Raw genomic sequence first — 22,676 nt, forward strand, 5'->3', positions numbered from 1 at the left:
ATGGGTACAGGACTATCATGACAGGAGGGCAGTCGCCCACTCCCACTGTTCTCCCCCAGCAACTGGAAATAGTACATCCATCAGAATTAATAGCCCCTGATAGCCTCTTCCATAAATGTGACTAATCCACAGTTAGGTCTATCCAACTGTGGCTTTCATTGTTGATGTGGGTTTTCTATAGCTCAGCCAGTAGAGCATGAGACTCTTAATCTCATGGTCGAGTCTCATGGGGGGAATTGAGGGGTTGGACTAGATGGCCCTTGGGGTCCCTTCCAACTCTACAATTTGATGATTAAACTGAAGAATTTTGCTGATGTAGATTATGCTTTGCTTCAGCAGAATTTCTGATGTCCTGGAGAAGCTAAACTAATTTATCTAGGTCTATTTAGCAATGCAACACCTTCCTTGATAGCCAAGGATGTTTCTCAAGTTTCTACCCCATCCCTCACCAATAAATACATTTGGCTGGAAGGATTGGAGGTAGGGGGTGGGTATTTTAGCAGAACTTGCCCATACTTGTTCCTCATTCTCCATTGGCTATCTGGCAAAACGTACTTAATAGTTTCATTCCAGAAGGGAAGAGAAGCAGGATGGATTGCCTGACCTTATACCACCCCAGGATTAAAGGGGGCCTCGGGGCTACAAGCATCAAGTGGTACCGTAAGGCTTTTAAAATAAAACAGCTAATACATGTTATTAGTGGTTTGGCTTCAATTCCTTAGGTTAAAATTGAACTTGGGTCCCCAATACCCTCTTCTTAAACCCTTCTAGGCATGCACTGGCAAAACAGATGACCCAATCTTGCATATGACTTTCCAGATATGGATGTAACTTTGACCCCTGTATGTCCAGTGATAATCAATAACTTTCAGTTTGTATCACCCAAGGATGTGGACAGGATCCTTGGAAATGTGAGAGCTAATGCATGTGGCAAGCAGGAAAACCTAGGCTGTTTTTCTGGCTCAGAGTAACAGAAAAGGATGGCGGAAGGATATAATGAAAGGCAAGGAGGGCTGGTGATGCCTCCCCCCCCCCCAAGAACCATATAGTGTATCATTAACAAATAGTTAAGTTTTCATTATGATCATTACAAAACAAAATAAATGGTTATGGGAAATAAAATTTTGGTTCTTAGTTCTGTTTCAGGTACAAATGCAATTATTATTTATTGGTTTAGCTGAAGCAATTATAAAATATAAAATACATAAAACAGGATAAAAGCAGAATAATTTTTTCTCCTTCTAATCATCACTGAAAAGGCAGAACAGACCACTTTTTCAGAGGTGTATGGGCACTTGTCCCTTAATAAAAAGTTAATGATATACCCAATCCATCTTTCAGTTGGGAGAATTAAATATTTGAACAAAACTTCTCTTAAGTCCTCATAGATGTGACAGACCTGCAAGTAGTTGGGTAAATATTTAGGAACCTTATCTCCATGTAGGCAAACTTTTTCTACATAGGGAATCCAGCGATAGCATCCTTTAACTATGACAGACTTCATACACTGGAGTCGCTGAGCTGTAATTCCTTTTGTCCATTTGGGATTTGGGATCCTGGTTACATAGTGAGGGTGCTGAATGTGTAGTTTGACATATCATGGTGTAGGATTGTCCCACCTGTGAGGCAAGATGTGGCGATCATCTTAGTGGCTGGATCCATAGGGGTCGTCAGGAACATGGCCCCCCTCAGAAACTGAGCGGAGCTAGCAAAGGGCTAACTCTGCAGATGCAAGCTATCTGTTTGAGTTTAGAGAGGACAGCCCACCCTCCTTCCCAGGGAATAATCTGTTTGTTCTCAAGAGGAAGAGATGAAGAGTTGGAAGCCGACATGTCTTGGGCCAGCCTTAGCAAGGAGCACATTTGACAAGACAGGCAGAAGTGTGATGAGGACAGAAATAATGCTTTAAAATGAGATTTCATATGGCAAGGCGCCACCTCAATAGCTAGCACACTCATACTCATCAATACAGTGGTACCTATGGTTACGTACATAACTCATTCCGGAGGTCTGTTCTTAACCTGAAACTGTTCTTAACCTGAAGCACCACTTTAGCTAATGGGGCCTCCTGCTGCTGCCGTGCTGCTTTCGCGCGATTTCTGTTCTCATCCTGAAGCAAAGTTCTGAACCCGAGGTACTATTTCTGGGTTAATGGAGTCTGTAACCTGAAGGTCAGGAATTAACTGGGAAGCTGAACCAGTAGAAGGAGAAGCTGGAAAGATACAGTCTACTTAGGTCTCATTTCAGTGAGGAGGGGAGAGATTCCTCAACAAAAAGAAAAGATTCTGGGGGTAGTTTATAAGAATTCAGGTAGCTGGTGTTCTATGAGGCAGGTGTACTATATTTAAGTGAGGGGGGCCCAACTGCACCAGGGGGGAAATGCTGTTGTGCAGTCGCACCTGGCGGGATACTTTGGTCATGCATACAACAGGCATCAGTAGTATAATAATACTACTTCCTGTCAATTGTTTATTCCCCACCCCTCTTGTGTTTAATTGGTGATGTCATATGACACTCCACCCCAAGAGTCCCATCCCACCTCCAAGGGCCACCATGAAAATGATGTTTTGGGGGGTTCACACAACCCACCTGTGATGATGGCACACCACTGCTTCCTTCAAGATGGCACACCACTGCTTCCTTCAAGATGACCCCCTTTTGCAAGGAGGCATTATCACCTCCCTGACCCAGTCAGCTGTCCCCTCTCTGCTAGTATTTCTCAGACAAGAGGGGCAAGGGGCAATGTCCTTGAATTTTACCAACTCAAACTCATCCAACACAACAGGGCTAGACCATGCTCTGCATACCCCTTGAGATTCATCTGCAGTAACAGAGGGGTCAAGTTTCCAGTGGATGCAAGCATTTACTTCCTCAATATTTGTTGCAAACAAGTCACAGCATTGACAAGTCACAAGCATATTCCCTGGCTCCGAATGACATGCCCTCCCTATTTTCACCTTGGAGAATGCCTCATCCAGCCTCTCACCCTGGGAGATGGCCACTTCTCTAGCTCTCCACCTGGTTACTGGCACCAGGTTGAGATTTCCCTCACCACCACTGGCAGCACATTAAGCCTCTATTCTATTTTATTTTATTGTTTTATTGCAAAACCTCAGACCAATGCTTTCATATCACCATGTGGTTGAGATATCTTAAATTCTGAGATTTAGAGATATCTAAATACTGTTAGTATCAGAAAATATAAAAGACACACTGATACAAAGGAAATGAGTAGAAAGAGGAATATTTAAATAGAAATAATAGCAAAAATGATGGTAATGGTGATGATGTTAGGGTCTATAAAAGAGAGAACAGCATAAAAGTAGGAAAGAGAGGAGAAAAGAAAGGGAGAAATAAGAGAAAAAGGAAAGGAAAGGAAAGGAAAGGAAAGGAAAGGAAAGGAAAGAGAGGGGAAAGAGAAATATGGGGAAAAGAGGAATCTGTGTTTGTTTAAAATGCAAATGAAAGCTGTTCAGAATGCAGATCACTGAAAATAGGTCACAAGAGGAGACGTTATCTACAACCTTTTCATTCCTGTAGCTTATGAAAAGGACCCATCATTCTAAGAGCTTGTTCTCTTAGTGGCTTCTGATTTCTGTTCAACAAAAGGCCAAACTCCCAGAATATTGGGATGTCACCACTCTTGCTAGCCATTCTTCCCTTCAGGTCCAGGAGACACCTGTGGGTACAAAGTGTCAGTATATGGAAACATCACTGCTGCAGACACCCAGATGGTTGACATCACATGATGTGCCTATCTGTGGGAAAGAAAAATTTCCCAGGACGTTCACAGGCTGGATAAGTCTTTGTGAAGAGTGTAACTTGAAACCTTCTGTGTGCGCATGTTCAGGAAGTTTGTCAGACGTGCTGGAAGAACTGAACTGAAAGGACGTGTTTTTCTGTAGTTCTGTAATGTCAGAAATAAACATCATGTAAAATAGATTTCTGACTTATTTTCTTTCCCCTGCGGAAGCAGGAAGGAGGGGGTTGTGCATTTTACCCACGCTTGGGAAAATGTCGCCTATCAAAATCTCCCTGGTCTGTCTGGATATCAGCCAGAGGAGGTTACCGGTATGCAAGCTCCGAGGACAGTAAGAGGGGCCAGCCTCTGTGGAGGGGGCTTGCAAACCGACACAAAGGACATCTGGGTGACCCAGAAAGCAGGAGCTGTTGCCCGATGTCTCCAGCAAAATATATCACCCAGGATGCACAAAGAGAGCTGAGGTTCTGGTTTGAATCAACACTGTATCCAAATAAGCACAAAAAGTACAGAATTCATATTTATTAAAAATTAAATAAATAACAGTGTAGTAAGAACCCTGTTACCATATAGGAATAAAAGATCATAGAAGAAAGTCACTTAAGAATTTGGGAACATTTGGGAAAATACATACACAGAAAATAGCAAATCTGACGTCGTCTAAGCCAGTGTATTTTAACACCACTTTCTGACCCTCAAAGAGATGTGCCAACCATCAGTGAGTACACATCCCTTTCCGGGCCACAGCTTCCACTGTGATGTGCAACAATTGGTATTAATAGGCTTGATGGCTCTCATACTGAAGGGAAGGTAGCCATCATGACTGCATAAAAAAGAAAATACTGATAAGCTACAAATCTGACAGTGCAAACTTGAATGGCCCCATGGATGCGAGCATGTTCCAAGTTCACCTGATTTCTGGGAGGAGTACGTGTGACATGCTAATTGTTTATTACTTTGTGCCTCATTAGGATTAGGTTCCAGTTCAGTTTTACCATAAAGCCTGAGGGAGGAACACATTTATTAAAAGTACCCATTTACTGACAGTGTAGGTGTGGTTGGACTGGAAGAGGCACCTGGCTGAATCCCACAGAGTTCCTTAAAAAGATTGCATCCAATATGAAAAAAGAGATTTGTGTTACAATATAAAAAATATAGAATTTCGGGGAAAGCATGTTCTCTCTATTTCCATAATTTCCTGCTCCTCACTGGAACAGTCCTTTCTAGTTGGAATCCTTGGGCACATTTCCTTGGCCCATAAATCCATCCAAGTCAGCTCCTTTTTCTTCCATAGGTCACCTGCTGGTTCATTCCTCCTTGGCTTTTGATCACTCTGGCATTATGAGGGCTTTTCTGAGTATATATTTCTTCTTTGCACATTTGGGTTAGACTACTGCCTAGGCTAAACAATACAGAGGTGTGGGAACAGTGCAATGGTTGGGCAAGCCCCTTCTTTCTGGTTTCTGGTCAGAGAGAAGCAGCAAAAGGAGGCATTTGTACAGCTTCTGGCAGAAGGGGTGAGGATTCTGACAGGGTCCTACGTACAACGCCCTTCTTCCCAAAGCCAATAAGCGCTACTAAGTAGTGCTAACATAAATCATGACACAAAGAGAAGGACACCCCAAGATAGACAGCTTAGTGCAGAATGTCTTCTGTGCTGTGTGTGGCTAAAAAATACCTTGGGTGGTGGGAAATGAAGGTATTGCTCTGTCCCTCACCAGTTAAACATAAGGGGAACATGCTGGATCAGGGCAATCACCCCTCAAGTCCAGCATCTCAACAGATTCCTATGGGAAGCCTGAAAGCTTTTCCATCAACAATTCTCAGGCACCAAGTATCCAGAGGCAAACTTCCTTTGACGGTAGAGGTAGAACATAGCCTTTGTGGGTAACTTTGCCCTGCCTGAATTTCTCTAATCCTCCTTTTAAGTCATCTAAGTTGGTAGCCATCACTGCCTCCTGTTAGGGTTGCCATATCTTGAAGAGCAAAAAAGAGCACAGCCAGAGTTCTTCTTATCTTTTCACAAAACAGAGGTTTGGATTTCAAATGGGTATAAACAGTGAGCTGGCTTCAATTCAAGACAATGTGGATCAGGGCAGTCATCATTAAAACAGTCATCATCAGCTGAGTTAAAGTATTTCTCTCTGTCCTAACAATCTGACACAATTGGAACAAGGAGGGGTGAAGTTTTGTAGAATGATTTAATTACCTGTCAGTAATGATCTTGGAGTCATTGTATTCTATTCAGTGTCTACCAGTATGTCCCTGGAACCTTTCAACAGTCCTGAGCTATGTCTAGCTCTACCACTGCAGCAGTCACTTGAGCAGTACCCTGAGGTTTTCGTTGCACTTTGATTAGGAGCGTGGAAGATCAGAAAAAGTATATTGCTCTCTCCAATTCATTAAGACCCCACATCAAGAAAGAGCAAGGACAGAGACACTAGTTCAGAATATAACTTTATCCACCAAGGACCAAGCAACTTCCTATAGATCTTGGATGTGATAGCATTAGCAGTTTATGCACATGTCTGTAGCAAATAAGGGCCACACACTGAAGAATATGGTTGGCGGTCTCAGCAATTGTGGGAGGAAATTTAAAAACCATTCAAGCACTCTGTTTGCAGTAGAACGACCACAGCACTAAATTAGTTGTTCTGCTTTAATGATGGGCATTAAACCACTTGACTGGTTGAGAGAATGGCCATGGCAGTGATGAGATGGTTTTTTTACTCAACAAAATGCTTATCAAAAAAAAGTTTGAAGAGGGTAAAAAGAAAGAAATATTGGAAGCTATAACAAAGGCGGCATTTTTTCATCTCCGCCAAGCTAAGGAGTTGGCCCCTTATCTCTCTCGCCCTGACCTAGCCACTGTGATCCACGTGACGGTCACCCCCAGACTGGATTATTGTAACTCGCTCTACGTGGGGCTGCCCTTGAGACTGACCCAGAAACTCCAGCGGGTGCAGAATGCCGCTGCGAGACTCCTTATGGGGTCTTCGCTGCGAGATCACATTCATCCGGTACTATACCAGCTGCACTGGCTCCCGGTGGACTACAGGATCAGGTTTAAGGTGCTGGTTTTAACCTTTAAAGCCCTATACGGCCTAGGACCCTCGTACCTACGGGACCGCCTCTCCTTTCTTGTAAACAAACTTACATAAAACTGACAGAGAGTCCTTGCCGCTTATCAGGCTGCATGCCTGCCAGAGATCATTATAGGGGCAGCAGATCTGGTCTGCAAGGAATTCCTTGCCCATTGCTGCAACAGCTGCACTCCTTAGAGACAAGATTTACACCTCCCCTCCCAAATCAGGTCACCTCTTCAGTGGGCTCTTGGAAAATTAGGAGGTCTGCTAGTCTCCTCCATCCCTTGTTTCTTGTAGATATATATATATATATATATAATATCTTTATACAGCCTAGGACCCTCGTACCTACGGGACCGCCTCTCCTGGTATGCCCCACAGAGAAACCTACGGTCTGCAAATAAAAACATCCTGAAGGTCCCAGGCCTCAGAGAGGTTAGGCTGGCCTCAACTAGAGCCAGGGCTTTCTCGGCTGTGGCTCCAATCTGGTGGAACGCTCTGTCACAAGAGACTAGGACCCTGCAGGACCTGACATCTTTCCGCAGGGCCTGCAAGACAGAGTTGTTCCACCAGGCCTTTGGTCAGGGCCCAGCCTGACTCCCTCCTCTGGCAACCTGCACAGAATTTTGCTTAACGGTTGCCATTAATTTGATTTTAATTAATTTTTATAATGGAATGTTTTTAGACTGTTGGATTATTTGATTGTTTGATTATTTAATTGTTGTTAGCCGCCCTGAACACGGCTTTGGCTGGGGAGGGCGGGCTATAAATAAATATTATTATTATTATTATTATTATTATTATTATTATTATTATTATTATTATTATTATTATTAAAAAACCTGGAAAAGATTCAGAGGTGTTAGTGAACCAAGAGACTGAATGAAAGATTAAAATGTTAAGGCAGATTTAAAAAAAAAAATGCAAACAAATGAGGAGAACTGCTTGCTTGGCAGTTAAAAAAGAAACATGAATTGAATGTAATAAATAAATTGAAAGTAGAAGGGAAAATAATAGATAACCCGAACGACATTAGACAACAATTTGTAAAATATTATACAGAGCTATATTGAGCCAGTAAAGAAAATAAAGATAGAACTGGAAATTATTTAAAGCACAGTAATTTACCAAAGATTCCAAAACAGAAAATCAATTATTTAAATGCACCAATAATAATACACAAAGGGCAACAAGAAATTAACCAATCAAAATTAGGTAAATTGCCAGGTAGCATCAGAAAATGTAAAATTACAAAAGGACAAGACAGCGTTTGCCCCCTGTTGCCATTACTGTTCATTTTAGTATTAGAGACCCTGGTGAGGAATATAAGATCTGAAGAAGAAATAAAAGGTATAACAGTTGAATGCAAAGCATATAAGCTGAGAGGATTTGCAGATGACCTTGTAATGACCATAGAAGACCCATTGGCAAGTATACCAAGGGACCTAGATAAAATATCTGAATTTGGTTAGGTAGCGGGATTTAAGATAAATAAAAATGAAATGAAAGTACTGGTTAAAAATATCACAGAACAACATAAAAATGAGTTACAACTAGCAACACATTTGACAATTGAAAGAAAGAAGGTGAACTGTTTGGGGGTTTGGTTGACAGCTAAGAATATAAATTTCTTTAAGGATAACTATGTATGGAACTATGGAAATAAATAAAGGGAAATATGGATGTTTGGGGAAGGATGAATTTATCACAATGGGGAAGAATTTCAGCAATGAAAATCAATGTATTGCCAAGAATGCTATTTTTATTTCAAACCATACCCATAATCAGTGGAGCAGAACACTTCACACGATGGCAAAAAGATCTTTCTAGATTTATCTGGCAGGGGAAAAAATCAAGGATTAAATATAAATTATTAACAGATGCCAAAGAAAGAGGTGGATTTTCACTGCCAGATTTGAAGTTATATTATGAAGTGTTCTGTCTCTGCTGGCTGTGGAAGTGGATAATTTTTTTAATACATATATTTTAGACCTTGAGGGTCATGATAATAGATTTAGATGGCATGCATTTATTTGGTATGAGAAGACTAAAGTGCACAAAGGGTTTTTAAATCATTTGGTAAGGAAATCCATTTTCGCAGTATGGGAGAAATATAAAAACCTGTTAGAGCAGAAGACACCATGGTGGCTTTCCTCACTGGAAGCAATATCCTTGAAAAAAACGAATGCAAAAAGTGAATGGGCAACCTATAAAGAGTTGCTAATGGAAATAGAACAACAATTAAAGTTGAAAAGATTTGAGGATACAAGACATTTAGTAACAGATTGGTTGCAATACCATCGATTAAATGATGTGTTTAACACTGATAAGAAAAATGGGTTTAGTAAGGAAATTTCAAGGTTTGAAAAAGATTTACCGGAATACAATGTGAAGTTACTTTCCAAAATATACATTTTGTTGCTAGAATGGCATACTAAAGATGAGGAAGTTAAATTGGTAATGATGGGGAAATTATATTGGGCACAATATATTGGGCACAATATTAAATTTTCAATTTTCATCTGCGGAAAAGTTATGGAGGGAGGACTTAAAATTTACAGCATGCTGTGCATTGAAGGACAACTATATGAAAATGATGTAACACCTACAAAATTAGAAAAGATGTATAGAACTACTTCAAATGTATATTGGAAGGGTACAGAGAAGGAAGGCACATTCTACCACATGTGGTGGATGTGCAAGATAACAAAAACATTCTGGGAACTAATATATAATGATCAGCATAAATGTTTAAAATAACATTGGGGGGGAGGCAGAAGCTTTTTTACTAGGAATTTCAGATGGAGAGATACCAATGGAGAGATGCCAATGGAGAGATGTATGCGAGGACAACAGCGTGGATACTACTGGCCCAAAGATGGAAAAAAGACAAAGTCTTGACCAGGCACGAATGGTTGATGTAGATGATGGACAACGCCAAATGACGAAAATGACCAGGGAAATCAGAAATAAGGAATGGGAAAACATTTACAATTTACTTAAGAGAACACTGTAAAGAACTAAAAACTTTGAGAGGATTTGAGTAACGCTTGCAGTGTACTAAAAGCTAAGGTAAAAATTGATTATTTTAAGAAAAATAGAGAAAATATATGACGCAGTAGAAAATGTTTGATAATGGAAACCATGGAGGGGTGGAGGGAATCATAAATGTTGATGAGTGTGACTAATGCTTGAATTCAAACGAATTGTGCAAAACTGAATAAAAAAGATTTTCTTTTCTTTTTTTTAAAAAAGAGAGAATAGCCATGTTTGTGTAGCTCCCTAATAGAGAAAGCTCCATGACCACTGCTGGCTCTAATCGAGACCTTCCTCGTAGCTGTGTAAGTGGCTGATTTATACCTGGCACACTCGGCCATTGGCACATTCAACTCCTGAGGTCTCACTTCATTCTTTTCACCCTCTGGAAACCACGTCGAAGACAGCAGGATCAGTTTTGCTGCTTAAAGCCTCCATTGCACACACAGCCCATTCTACACTTTCCAGCCTTATTGGAATGGATCTAGTATCCAGGCTTTTCCTGAAGGAGCGTCTCCACCCCACCCCCAATTCAGCCCAAACACCGAGATCTAGTTCTGAGGGCCTTCTGGAGGTTTTCTCACTGTGAGAAATGAGGTTAGAGAGAGCCAGACAGAGGGCCTTCTTGGGAGTGGTACCCACACTGTGGAATGACTTCCCATTAGATGTCAAGGAGATAAGTAATTATAGAACTTTTGGAAGACATCTGATGGCAGTCCGGTATAGGGAGATTTTAAATGTTTGATGTTTTATTATGTTTCTTCATATACTTGAAGTGTCTGAGATAACCCAATCAGATGGGGTGGGGAGTAGAAATAAAAAAAAAAATTATTATTACTATTAAGAGGAATCCTTAGATGGAGGCCATTTTGAGGGGCTATTTTGTAGGTGGCTTCAGGGCTTTTGCCCTTGCCTATTTGGCTCTAAATTGCTTTCTTGAGTGCCTTCATCATTTACATTGTAAATTGTAAATTATCTATATCAAAAAAGAAATCTTAGAAGTGTCTATCAACAACTAATGAGATCATAGACAATTCCTTCACTGAGCTTTGAATTTCAGTATGTTCCTCTTTATCTTGGCGGTGAACAAATAACACCCATTCCCGGACCTCACTGAACCATTTGTTCCCAAGTGTTGCCTGCGACATGAGACCATGGCCTATAAATAACTCTAGGTAAGCCTCTACCTGCACCAATTCCCTTGTTGATCCATCTCTGCTCTGAGTCTCCTAATCTTTCCAGAATGATGAAGGCACTCCTGAGCGCATGCCTCCTCTTGTTCCTGCTTTCTCCAGGTAAGACGGGGAACATTTAATTACCTTTAGAGGACACTGAAAAGAACTTGTAGCTTGGGAGAGAAGGGGAGTTAGAAGTGCAGATCAACACCCCAGAGAGCAAGGAGGGCAGGGTTCCCAAGAGAAAGTAGCAGAGAGTTAAGTCATGGATTTTTCTTGTGTTGTCATTATGATGGGCCCGACGACTCTTTTTCCCCTGGCACCGTTGGGCTCGTCCTCTCACTTAAGTATAGTGCACCCAACTCACAGAACACCAGTCCCACGGATTTCCACAGTCTACCTCAGATTACCTTGTAGGGGATTTGCATGAAGTAAAATTTAATAATTAGGAGTCTCGAGCAGGATTTGCTCAAATAAACAATAACAATTTTATTTAACAAGAAAGTTTATGACACGAGTAGATAAAACTGAGAATACTTCAGTCTACAATGTTATTTCACTTCAAGGTTTTCTCAATTGTTTCACACTTAATACTTTGGTTCTTAACAAGGTGGTACTTTCTGTCAGTTACACACCCCTAGACAACCCTGCTCCTGAGGTACTCCAAGGTTTCACTGGTTTGGGAGTCTTCTCTTACTAGAAGAATCTCCCTCCTCCTGACTGGAATGAGACCTAAGTAGACTGTCTCTTTACAGCGTTTACTTCTCCTGTAAACCAGTGTTGTTAGCAATGGCTTCAAGAGTTTTAATTAATGAGTGTTTTACTCATTTCCTTTCCTTTTATTTTATTCTGTTAAAATCCTTTTAAAATTGAACCCCTTTTAATTTCCTATCACCTCCTCCTCTTAGTCTCATTAAGCAAATTGCAAAATCAACTAATAATAATGATAATGATAATAATAATAATCATTGAAGTATACTTTTGCTTCTGTCTTCAGCATTACCTCTGAAATGCAGATATACCTTTAACAAGACTGGAATGACCTTCAATAGCTATCTTGAAACAGCTTGTGGCTCCAAGCAACATTCCTGTGTTGCCAGTGTTATGCGTACAAATATAAGTAAGATTTTCCTGCCTTTTTGTCTTTTGCTGTTGGATTAGATTAGGGTTCTATAGCATATAGAAATCTATGGTAGGGCAACTCACCCATGAAAAAAGTGAGTTTAGGAAGCTGTAGCACTTCAGCTATAGATGAATTAGAACTCCCATCAGCCTCAGCTAGCCTGGCCATCAGTCAGGGATGATGGGAGATGTAGTCCAACAACATCTGGAGGATCATAGCTTCCCAATCCTGAAGTAAGCAATAGCTTGCATATGAAAATGGGGAATGTAACATCACCTGATCACAACCAATGGCTGAATCTGGGCGCTTATCTCCAAGCTTAGGGAACTTGATTTGCATCAACATGAAATGAATAATGAACTCCAATTTAGTTTTGGTTATCAAACTAGAAATAAGCCTAGAATATAACCTGGATGTCCCCTTTGCCATAAATGACATTGAAATTGAGAGTCCTTTCAGAGATCTATAAAAAGCTATTCAAAAGCTGAGCAATTGGGATGGGAAATGGAGGTGCTTCAAACTTTCATGGCTCCACCTCCCCCGTCAAGTAATTTTGAAATAAGTCTCAGGGATCAAATTATTAGTCTTGACAATTGTCTTGTGTTCAACAACAGGAGTTCAGGGAAGCATTTCCCCCATCCTGCAAAATGTTATGATCAACCAGCAGAGAGAGTGCAGTGTATGTCAGATGTATTGTCGGATGTACAGGAGAAGGCATGAGTCCTCGTGCTAGAAATTTGATGTGAAATGAAGTTCTGCATACATTCCAAATTTAAAGCATTATATAAATTACTTGCAAACATAAAAACAGAGGTTGGTCCTATGGATTAAAGAGGCAAGAGACTACTGCTTGTGGCAGAGAGGTGAACTCATAAATGCCTGCAGAAAACTATTGTGTTCCACCAGGGCTATGCAGATCATTAAGAATAGATCTTTCCACACTGGTTAATTGATATCTATTTATTTACTTTAATGTGGTTTTTCTTGTATCTTTTATGTATTATTACTGAAAAATATTTTGATATTTTTTCCTTTTTGTTATAGCAGTGCACACACATTTAAACAAAGAAACAAACAGCACCTCGCTTTAGATTGCCAAATTTAATAATACTTTCCATGTTGTTAATTTGAAAAGGTCCTGATTCAGACATCAAAGAAAATTGGAACCATTACAATGAATGTACCTTAGGAGCAATAGTCGTGAATATTTTCCCCAGATCTAGATATTTCTTTCAATTTCTTTTTCATAGTGGTACTCCAAGTGCAACTTTTGAATAAATGCACGTCATCAGACGATTGTCTCTCAGGCAATTTCAGCTTCACTGCAGGGGATGGTAAATTCTTTGAGATGAAGAAGCACTGCTGCAACACGGAACTGTGTAACAATGCAACTGTCAGCCGTAAGTTTCTGTATAATTTTAAAATCCACAACATGTTAGGGCTTTGCATTGGATTTGGCCAAAGGCTGGATACGTAGTCAATCAGCAGTACTCAGAGGACCTGGGCCTCATTCAAAAGGGGTGAGCAGCCCCAGATGGCTATATGGGTTAAGCCATGCAGCACTATTAGGGCCTTTCAAGGGGTGGAGAGGCAGGCAGGATGAAGAAGTAGGCATGAGGAGAAACTGTGAAGAAGAGGGACCTACTGGGCAACTACATCTCTGCCTGAGAAGGGATGGGTTCCCTTTCCAACCAGGCCTCTCTCCTGAATCTGTCCCAATGCCAATCCAAAACCCAGACTGGGTCTAGATAATCTTATTTTCAAAATAATACTTGCTGGTGCCCCTCCAAAACTGTAAAGCCCTTGGGTGAATTACAATAATATAACATACAGATACAAAAACAGATAAAACGATTAATATGCTCACTATACTTTTGATTTTGGCAGTTCCTGATCGCAACGTGCTGACTGAAAATGGCCTGAAATGCCCAGCCTGCTTCTCCAAAGGAACCACACAGTGCGAAAGTGAAAAGACCATCAACTGCCTTGAGAATGAGACCCAGTGTGTTGTTTTTAAAGGAGCTCTTCATATAGGTAACATTGCTACTCAGACAGGGGGAAAGGGCCTAGTCGTTGGCTGGGTCATGCAAACTCCCTCCTGTTCTCCTGTTCTCCCTCCCCCCCCTTTCCCTTTCCCTTGCATATTACTAAAAATGTGAGAGGGACCACATCTCCCACTGGCCCTGTTAAGCTGTGGGCAAACATAGTAGATTACACAGTGATTTCTCCAGAGCAGCTCTTTATTGTAGCTGGACAGAACTGAACAGCAAACAGCTCAGCCGGCCTGCTTTTATAGGAGCCGGCTGTCAACATTGTATCAACAACAACCCAGGGTTTCCCGCCTAAAATAACTGACGTGGACCTGAGTGAAAACTATCTACAGTATCCCCCTGTTGGTCCAGGGGGAGAACATCAGTACATAACACCCCTCCCCACCGAGATAAGGCGTTAGTTACAATCGTAATGGTTTCCTTATATACAGCACTACACGTAATGGTTCAATTAGGCACAAAAAGCATATTGGTTACATTTCCCATACTTAAACCAACAGTGATACATGTCCAACAACATAGTCCTTTAAATAAGTTGGGCGCTTGGAAACTCTGCCAGACCGCCGGGGACTGGTAGCCAAGTCCGGAGGGCCACCCAATTCTTGCTGAGGCTGTGGTGCGACCCTAGGTGGCGTTGAACCCAAATCCCCTGGATCCACTGCTGTGGATGGAGCCTCCACAAGTGGAGTGGTCTGAGTCTGTGGTAAGTCTGGCAGACCCTCTGAAGCGGCTTGGTTCGGCTCCACGCTGGCAGTTTGTGAGGGAGGTGTAGGTGGAGCCTCACCATCTGTAAGTTTCTCTTCTGGAGCCACGAGCGCAGTTGGGGGCACCCCGGTAGTGTCCAAGTCCCCAACCCTGTGCCTAAGCTGGTCTATGTGCTGGCGCCACAAGCGTCCGTCTTCGAGTGCCACCTGGTACGAGCGAGGTCCAGTGACTCCCACTACTGTGGCTGGCACCCAAGGAATGTCCCCCACATAGTTCCGGGCAAAGACCTGGTTTCCTGGAACAAAAGACCGTGGCGCGTTGGCACAGCCTGGGGGTTCAGCCACGGCAAAGTCCGGGTGCAGCCGGTCGAGCGGTGACCTGAGGCGGCGGCCCATAAGCAGTTCAGCAGGACTCCGCCCTGTGGCCGCATGAGGGGTGATGTGTTGCACGAACAAGTATTCGGCGACCCGCTCGTGCCAGTCTCCCTGGTCCAGGCGCGCCAGTGCCTCTTTTGCCGAGTGCACCATTCTCTCCGCTTGCCCGTTGCTGGATGGATGAAATGGTGCCGTTAGGGCATGGCGGATGCCCAGTCCCAAAAGATACCGCTCAAAAGTGCCTGACGTGAGCTGCGGTACGTTGTCGGAGACAAGGACATCAGGATACCCATGCGTCGCAAAGAGTCCTCGCAGCACCCGGATGATGGCCTCGGTAGTGGTGGAGGGCATCAGGGCCACCTCCAGCCATTTGGAATAGGCGTCTACCACTACCATAAAGGTCCGGCCGTGAAAGGGGCCAGCCAGATCGATGTGCACCCTCGACCAGGGTGTCTTTGGTGTCTCCCAGGTGAGTCCCTTAGCTGCCGGTGGTGCAGGCCTTGATTCTTGGCACGCTTGACAGGCGGACACCCAGGCAGTGATGGCATCGTCCATGTTAGGCCACCAGACGTAACACCGAGCCAACGCCTTCATTTTGACAATTCCCGGGTGGCTAACGTGCAGAGCCTCCAGGACGCGTTGACGGAGTCTTTGGGGAATCACGACGCGGTCTCCCCACAGCAGACAGCCGCGATGAGCCGAGAGTTCATGTTGTCTGGTTGTGAAGGGCTGGAACTCCGATGCAAAAGGCCCTTGTGGCCACCCCCTCCACACCCAGTTGAGCACACGGCTGATGGTGCGATCCTGGGCAGATGCGGAGGCCACAGTGGCAGCCGATACAGGCGCTTGCGGAAGATCCTCAATCAGGAGGAGCGATGAAGCTGGAGCCAGGTCTTCCACAAATGCTGGAAGAGGGCAACGGCTGAGGGCATCAGCATGGCCCATCGATTTCCCCGGGCAATGGACGAGCCGGTAGTGGTAGGCAGCCAGGAAAACAGTCCATCGCAGCATGCGCGGCGAGAGGACCGGTGGAGTTGGACGATCACCGGCGAGGAGGCCCAGGAGCGGCTTGTGGTCAGTGATGAGGTCAAAAGTCCTGCCATAGAGGTATTCATGGAACCTCTTCACTCCAGCCACAAGTGCCAGTGCCTCCTTGTCGAGCTGGCTGTAATTCCGTTCCGTCTGAGATAGCGTCCTGGAAAAGTAGGCGAGCGGTGCTTCTCTTCCGTCTGGAAAACAGTGACTAAGGACAGCGCCGATGCCAAAAGGTGAGGCATCGCAGGCAAGGACCAGCGGCCTGGATTCACTGTACTGTACCAGCACACTGTCCGATGAAAGGAGAGCCTTGGCCGCGTTGAAGGCTGCCATCTCCCGATGACCCCAGGACCAAGGCATCTTTGTGCTGAGGAGTCGGTGAAGAGGCTCAGCTACCGTGGCTTTGTGGGGCAGGAACATGTTATAAAAGTTCAGCAGCCCCAGGAACGCCTGCAACTCTGTCTTGTTCTTTGGGATGGGGGCCTGCTGGATAGCGTGGATCTTGGATGTGGTCGGGTGAAGTCCGGAGGTGTCGATAAGATAGCCCAGGAACTCCACCTGTGGAACGGCGATCTGGCACTTCTCCCTCTTTACCTTGAGCCCAGCCTCTTGGAACCTGGTCAGCACGGCACGGAGGCGCTCGAACAGCTGCTGGTGTGAGTCTGCGGACACCAAGACGTCATCAAAATATGGTACCACGCCCGGAAGCCCTTGCAGGAGACGCTCCATAAGGCTTTGGAAGATGCCAGGAGCCACACTCACCCCGAACTGCAACCGGCGGCAACGGAATGCCCCTCGGTGGGTGACGATCGTCTGGGCTTCAGCAGTGGCATCATTGATGGGCAGTTGTTGATAGGCTTGGGCAAGGTCCAGCTTAGCGAAGACCTTACCTTCACCCAGGGAATGCAGCAGGTGTTGGACAACAGGAACCGGATAAGCGTGCTGCTGAAGTGCCTTGTTGATCGTGCACTTGTAGTCAGCGCAGATTCTCACCGACCCGTCTGGCTTGACAGGCGTGATGATGGGGGTTTCCCACTTGGCGTGGTCAACCGGCTCCAAAACTCCTTGGGTGATCAGCTTGTCCAGTTGTTCGTCCACCTTAGCCTTGAGAGCAAAGGGAACCCGGCGTGGCTTTAGCTTGATGGGGGCGACTTGTGGATCAAGGCTAAAGGAGATGGGCGTACCTGTATATTGCCCCAAAGTGCCGTCAAAAACCTCGGCAAAGTCTTTGATCAGACCCTCAGTCTCTGCGTTAGAGATGCAGTTGATGCCGGTGACTTCCAGGCCGAGGGCATCAAACCAGTCTAGCCCTAGGAGGCTTGGCCGCTGGCCTTCGACCACCACCAACCGGAGCAGGCCCGAAAAATCCTTGAATGCGATCCGGAACCGGCCAACGCCTACCACGGGAATGTCGATTCCCTGGTAGTCTCTCAGGTGTACGCGGTGAGACTCAAGTTGCCTTTGGGACACTCTGGGTACCAGTCTTTTGATGGTGCTCCAAGACACGATGGACAGGGCAGACCCGGTGTCGATCTCCATGTCACATGGAGCTCCTTCAATGAGCACCGTGACGTTCAGCTTGCGTCGCGTAGGCGAGTAGGTTTGGCCAATCGTGGTTCCAGACGGGCAGCGGCAGTTGGTGAGAGCGAAACAGCTTTCCTTGGCAGACTGGAGTGAAGACTTGGACTTGCGAGTTGGTGAAGGGGGGGGTGTCAGACGGAGCCGATCGGCAGGCCTTAGCGATGTGGCCCCTTCTGGAACACTTCCTACAGATGGCGTCTCTGAATCGACACTTGGCACGGGAATGGTTGCCTCCGCAGCCGACACATTCCGGTTGGCCCTTGGACTTCTGTTGGAACTTCCTGCGCTCCCGCTTTGTCTGGTGCACGTCATCGTCTTCACTGGAGGATGCCTCATCACTGCTGGCCTCTTCGTGATGCACTGGAACTGGCTTCCTAGCAAGACGCGGGCTGCTGGACTTGCGGATCTCCTGGGCGGAGCGTTCAGCAGCTTCTGAGGCCACAGCCTCCTCAATGGCTTTCTGTAGCGTGAGGTCTGGCTTGGCAAGGAGACGCCGTTGCAGATGGATGTCCCGGACCCCGCAGACGATTCGATCCATCAGGGCATCGTCTAAGTCTCGGAACTCGCAGTGCATTGCAGCCTGTCGCAGGGCAGTGGTGTAGTTGTTGATTGACTCCCCCTCTGCCTGGTTCCGGTGGTAGAACGCATGGCGGGCAGCAATCTTGGACGGCTTTGGTGCATAGTGGTTGAGGAGCTTCTCTTGGATCGTGTCCCACGGTGTTGCCTGGACTGCTTCAGGCGCAACCAATGCTTGGGCCGTCTCAAACACCTCAGGCCCACAGAGGCTGAGGAATAGGCCCCGCTTACGCTCCTGTGATACTTGCTTCAGCTCGTTGGCTTGGAGGTAGCAGTCGAACCGAGCGAGGTAGGAGTCCCATGATTCAGAGGCTGGCGCAAATGGCGGTAGAGGCACAAGTGAAGCCATGGTTCCGATGCCGGCGTGAAGGGCGATGGATGGAACACCGAGCTCTAGCCAGAACAGTCAGCTCTGAATTGGTTCTGTTCAGTGATTTCGCTCAGTGATTCAGCTCAGTGATTCAGCTCTGCTCAGAGGGTGGCTGCATCTGGCTGTGCTCTGATGTCCATCGATCCCATCCTCGTTGCCAGTGTTAAGTTGTGGGCAAACATAGTAGATGACACAGTGATTTCTCCAGAGCAGCTCTTTATTGTAGCTGGACAGAACTGAACAGCAAACAGCTCAGCCGGCCTGCTTTTATAGGAGCCGGCTGTCAACATTGTATCAACAACAACCCAGGGTTTCCCGCCTAAAATAACTGACGTGGACCTGAGTGAAAACTATCTACAGTATCCCCCTGTTGGCCCAGGGGGAGAACATCAGTACATAACAGGCCCCACTCTGCAACCTTCCTTAGTGTTTTACCTACCTGGACTGTGTCCTTTAACTCTCATAATGCCTCGCTTGTCCAGAAGGAGGATTCAGAGCGAGATGTGTATGTAAAACACCCTTCTGAACAAAAGTAAAAAGTGCATTCATTGCTTCACCCCAGTTGCTCCTGGATCCCTCCACCACTGGGTTGCAGTCCAGGGGAAAATGTGTCCCTCTTGCTCAAAAAGCATATTTATTATGTAAAAGGCATGTAATAAGTTTCCTAAATTCTGTGACTATGAGCAGTATCTGGCTAACTCAGCCATTAGTGCAAGGACTTACAGTTGTGCAACATGATTTCCGTTCTCTTCTACCTTTATGTGTTCTGTATCATCCCCAAATCTGCTCCACAGAATTGGGGAAAACCACAGAATGTATTTAGGAGAACGAAGAGAGGGAGGATATACTCAGTTCCACAAGAATACATCATTTTGCTGATGTCATGATTTAGCTACATTAGTAAAGATATAGCACTTTATATTCGTTATAACACCATGACACACGATGACGTGATGGAATCCCATCTTTTGTAAATGGCATTTGCTTGTATGAAGTTTGCAATGCATTTAACTCAATCACATTTTTTGATGTGTCTAGATCCAGCCTTAGATGAATACGTCCCAATCAACATAGTTTTGAGGAATAATGCTGTTTGGAGACAAGACAAATTTGCCAAATCCCTCCTTTCTGAAAAGGAGAGGGTATTTGGAATGAACAGGGGAAGGGAATATGGGTTGATTTCCCCATAAAGGAAGAGGCAGAATCAAGGCCATTTGAGCTGCTTCTGCCCTACATTCTTTCTTCTTATCCTTCTCCTGCCCTTTATAGCCTGGGCTTTGCAAATTTCTCCTCTACGGGCTGGGTAAGAATTCTGAGAGGAGTTCCTGATTGGCTCTTGCAGTCCCCCCTTTTCACCTACTTCATGCTAGATGTGTTTAACATGAAACTCGTAAAATAAAAGGAGGATTCTCTGGATGCTTAGATCACAGTGGGGCAATGAGGAAGGCTCAGTTGGCATCGAACCATCCTGAGACACAATGGAGTGCACCTCCACCTTTTTTTGTGTGTGGCTGTTGACTCATGCCAGGTTCAAACACTCAAGGCTCCCACACCAGGGAAGGGAGTATTGTTTTCAAATCTTGCTGTGTGGCCACAGCATGTGGCTTTTAACATGCCCAGGAGATGGCAAGGATACAATTCCTCCCATTTTATTGGAACTCAGCTGCACACTAGAATTTGACCTGGTTAATCTAGTTAATTGGGCCTGTTTTCAGATCCTCTACTTTCATTTTATTTTATAAATATAACTTGTTTATTAATAATCTTTGTGTCTTGAGATTCCTTTGGGTATAATGGCAATTCTGAATTACATATGAGTTATTTTTTTACCTTAACTTCTGATGTTGAAAATTTTGTATATTCATGTTCCAATGAAATTATGATATTTTTCAGATTTTTTAAATTTACACATTTTAAAACTAACTAATTAAAATTCTCATTCACATCACAGACAGAATCTTCTAATCCCTGAGTAAAGGCCTTATGTCAATATTTGTTTTCTTTCCCCCCAGCTTTGACTAAGCACCACGATTTCACGTTCCAAGGTTGTGGAACAACAGATTTTTGTGCCGTCCCGAAAAACAGAATATTTGGAACTGGGGGATTTGTCCTTTTTTTTACCCAAAAAAGATGTTATAATGCTTCAGGAATCTCACACCAGCCTGAACTTGAAGGGTAAATAGGACAGTGTAGACCTCCTCCTCGTGTATTGCAAAATCCATGGCAATGAGGGGGAATTGGAGGCCTAGTGGTGAAATCCAGGACTCAGGGTCTGTGGTTCTCTCTTTTTTTGTATTTGGTGGAGGTAAAGGGAAGACAGAGGAAGAGAAAAATGGGTCAAAATGTGAGGATTGTGAATTCTAAGAAGCCTGTGTCGATACAAAGAACCCTGTATTGTATCATTAACAAATAGTTAAATTTTCATTGTGATCATTACAAAACATAATAAATGGTTATGGGAAATAAAATTTTGGTTCTTAGTTCTGTTTCAGATGCAAATGCAATTATTATTTATGGGTTTAGCTGAAGCAATTTCAAAATTCTAAAATACATAAAACATAAAATTTCTCTCATTATAGTTGTCACTGTAAAGGCAGAACAGACCACTTTTTCAGAGGTGTATGGGCACTTGTCCCTTAATAAAAAGTTTATCATATACCCAATCCATCTCTCAATTGGGAGGTTTAAATATTTGAACAAACCTTCTCTTACGTCTTCATAGATGGGACAAACAAGCAAGTAGATGAGTAAATATTTAGGAACCTTATCTCCATGTAGGCAAACTTTTTCTACATAGGGAATCCGGCGATAACATCCTTCAACTATGACAGACTTCATACACTGGAGTCACAGAACTGTAAATGCTTTTCTCCATTTGGGATTTGGGATCCTGGTTACATAGTGATGGTGCTGAATGTAAAGTTTGGCATATCAGGGTGCAGGATGGTCCCACCCATGGGGCAAGGTGTGGTGACCATCTTAGGTGGCTGAATCCATAGGGGCTGTCAGGAACATGGCCCCCCTCAGAAACTGAGCTGAGTTAGCAAAGGGCTAACTCTGCAGATGCGAGCTGTCTGTTTGGGTTTAGAGAGGACAGCCCACCCACCCCACCTTCCCAGGGAGTAATCTGTTTGTTCTCAAAAGGAAGAGAGGAAGAGTTGGAAGCCAGGCAACCATCAGATAAGCCAGAGTGTGAGGCTGTATCTTCTGGGGAAGAAAGGTAAAAAAGGTAAATGATCCCTGGACGTTTAAGTCCAGTCAAAGGCAACTATGGGGTTGTGGCACTCATCTCTCTTTCAGGCCAAGGGAGTCAGCGTTTCTCCACAGATAGCCAGCATGACTAAACTGCTTCTGGTGCAACGGGACACCGTGATGGAAACCAGAGCACACAGAAATACCGTTTACCTTCCCACCACAGCAGTACCTATTTATCTACTTGTACTGGTGTGCTTTTGAACTGCTAGGTTGGCAGGAGCTGGGACAGAGCAATGGGAGCTCACCCCGTGTTCGAGAAGCAAAGAGGCTCAGTGGTTTAGACCACAGTGACATCCACATCCCTCTGGGAAGAGACAGGCCAGCAATTCAGTCCCAGAATGGGAAGACTGGAGAAGCTTTAAGAGCAACAGAAGGGAAGGAGAAGAAAGGCGGGATTTTGGCATTCATGGATACAATGTTTGCGGGATTTTGGCGTTCATGAATACAATGTTCCAAGACCCCCAGAGGCTGGCTGTCACTTCCAGGCAACTTCTTAATTTGAGGCAGGGGAGTAGAATAGTGATGCAATTTTGGTTGGAGTTCAATAAT

General features: G+C 44.4%; 1 protein-coding gene across 1 annotated transcript in view; it reads left to right on the plus strand.

Moving 5' to 3' along the window:
- The window catches only part of LOC310684710 (phospholipase A2 inhibitor and Ly6/PLAUR domain-containing protein-like), an 83,595-nt gene extending 62,611 nt beyond the window's left edge, over positions 1 to 20,984 (plus strand). The window contains exon 5 of the transcript XR_014514790.1: positions 20,885 to 20,984. The gene's annotated coding sequence lies outside the window, so the exon portion shown is untranslated. The remainder of the gene's footprint in view (positions 1 to 20,884) is intronic.
- Positions 20,985 to 22,676: the final 1,692 nt, after the last annotated feature.

The sequence above is a fragment of the Podarcis tiliguerta genome (genome assembly GCF_965153285.1).
Source record: "Podarcis tiliguerta genome assembly, chromosome: 8".
Classification (NCBI taxonomy): Eukaryota; Metazoa; Chordata; class Lepidosauria; order Squamata; family Lacertidae; genus Podarcis; species Podarcis tiliguerta.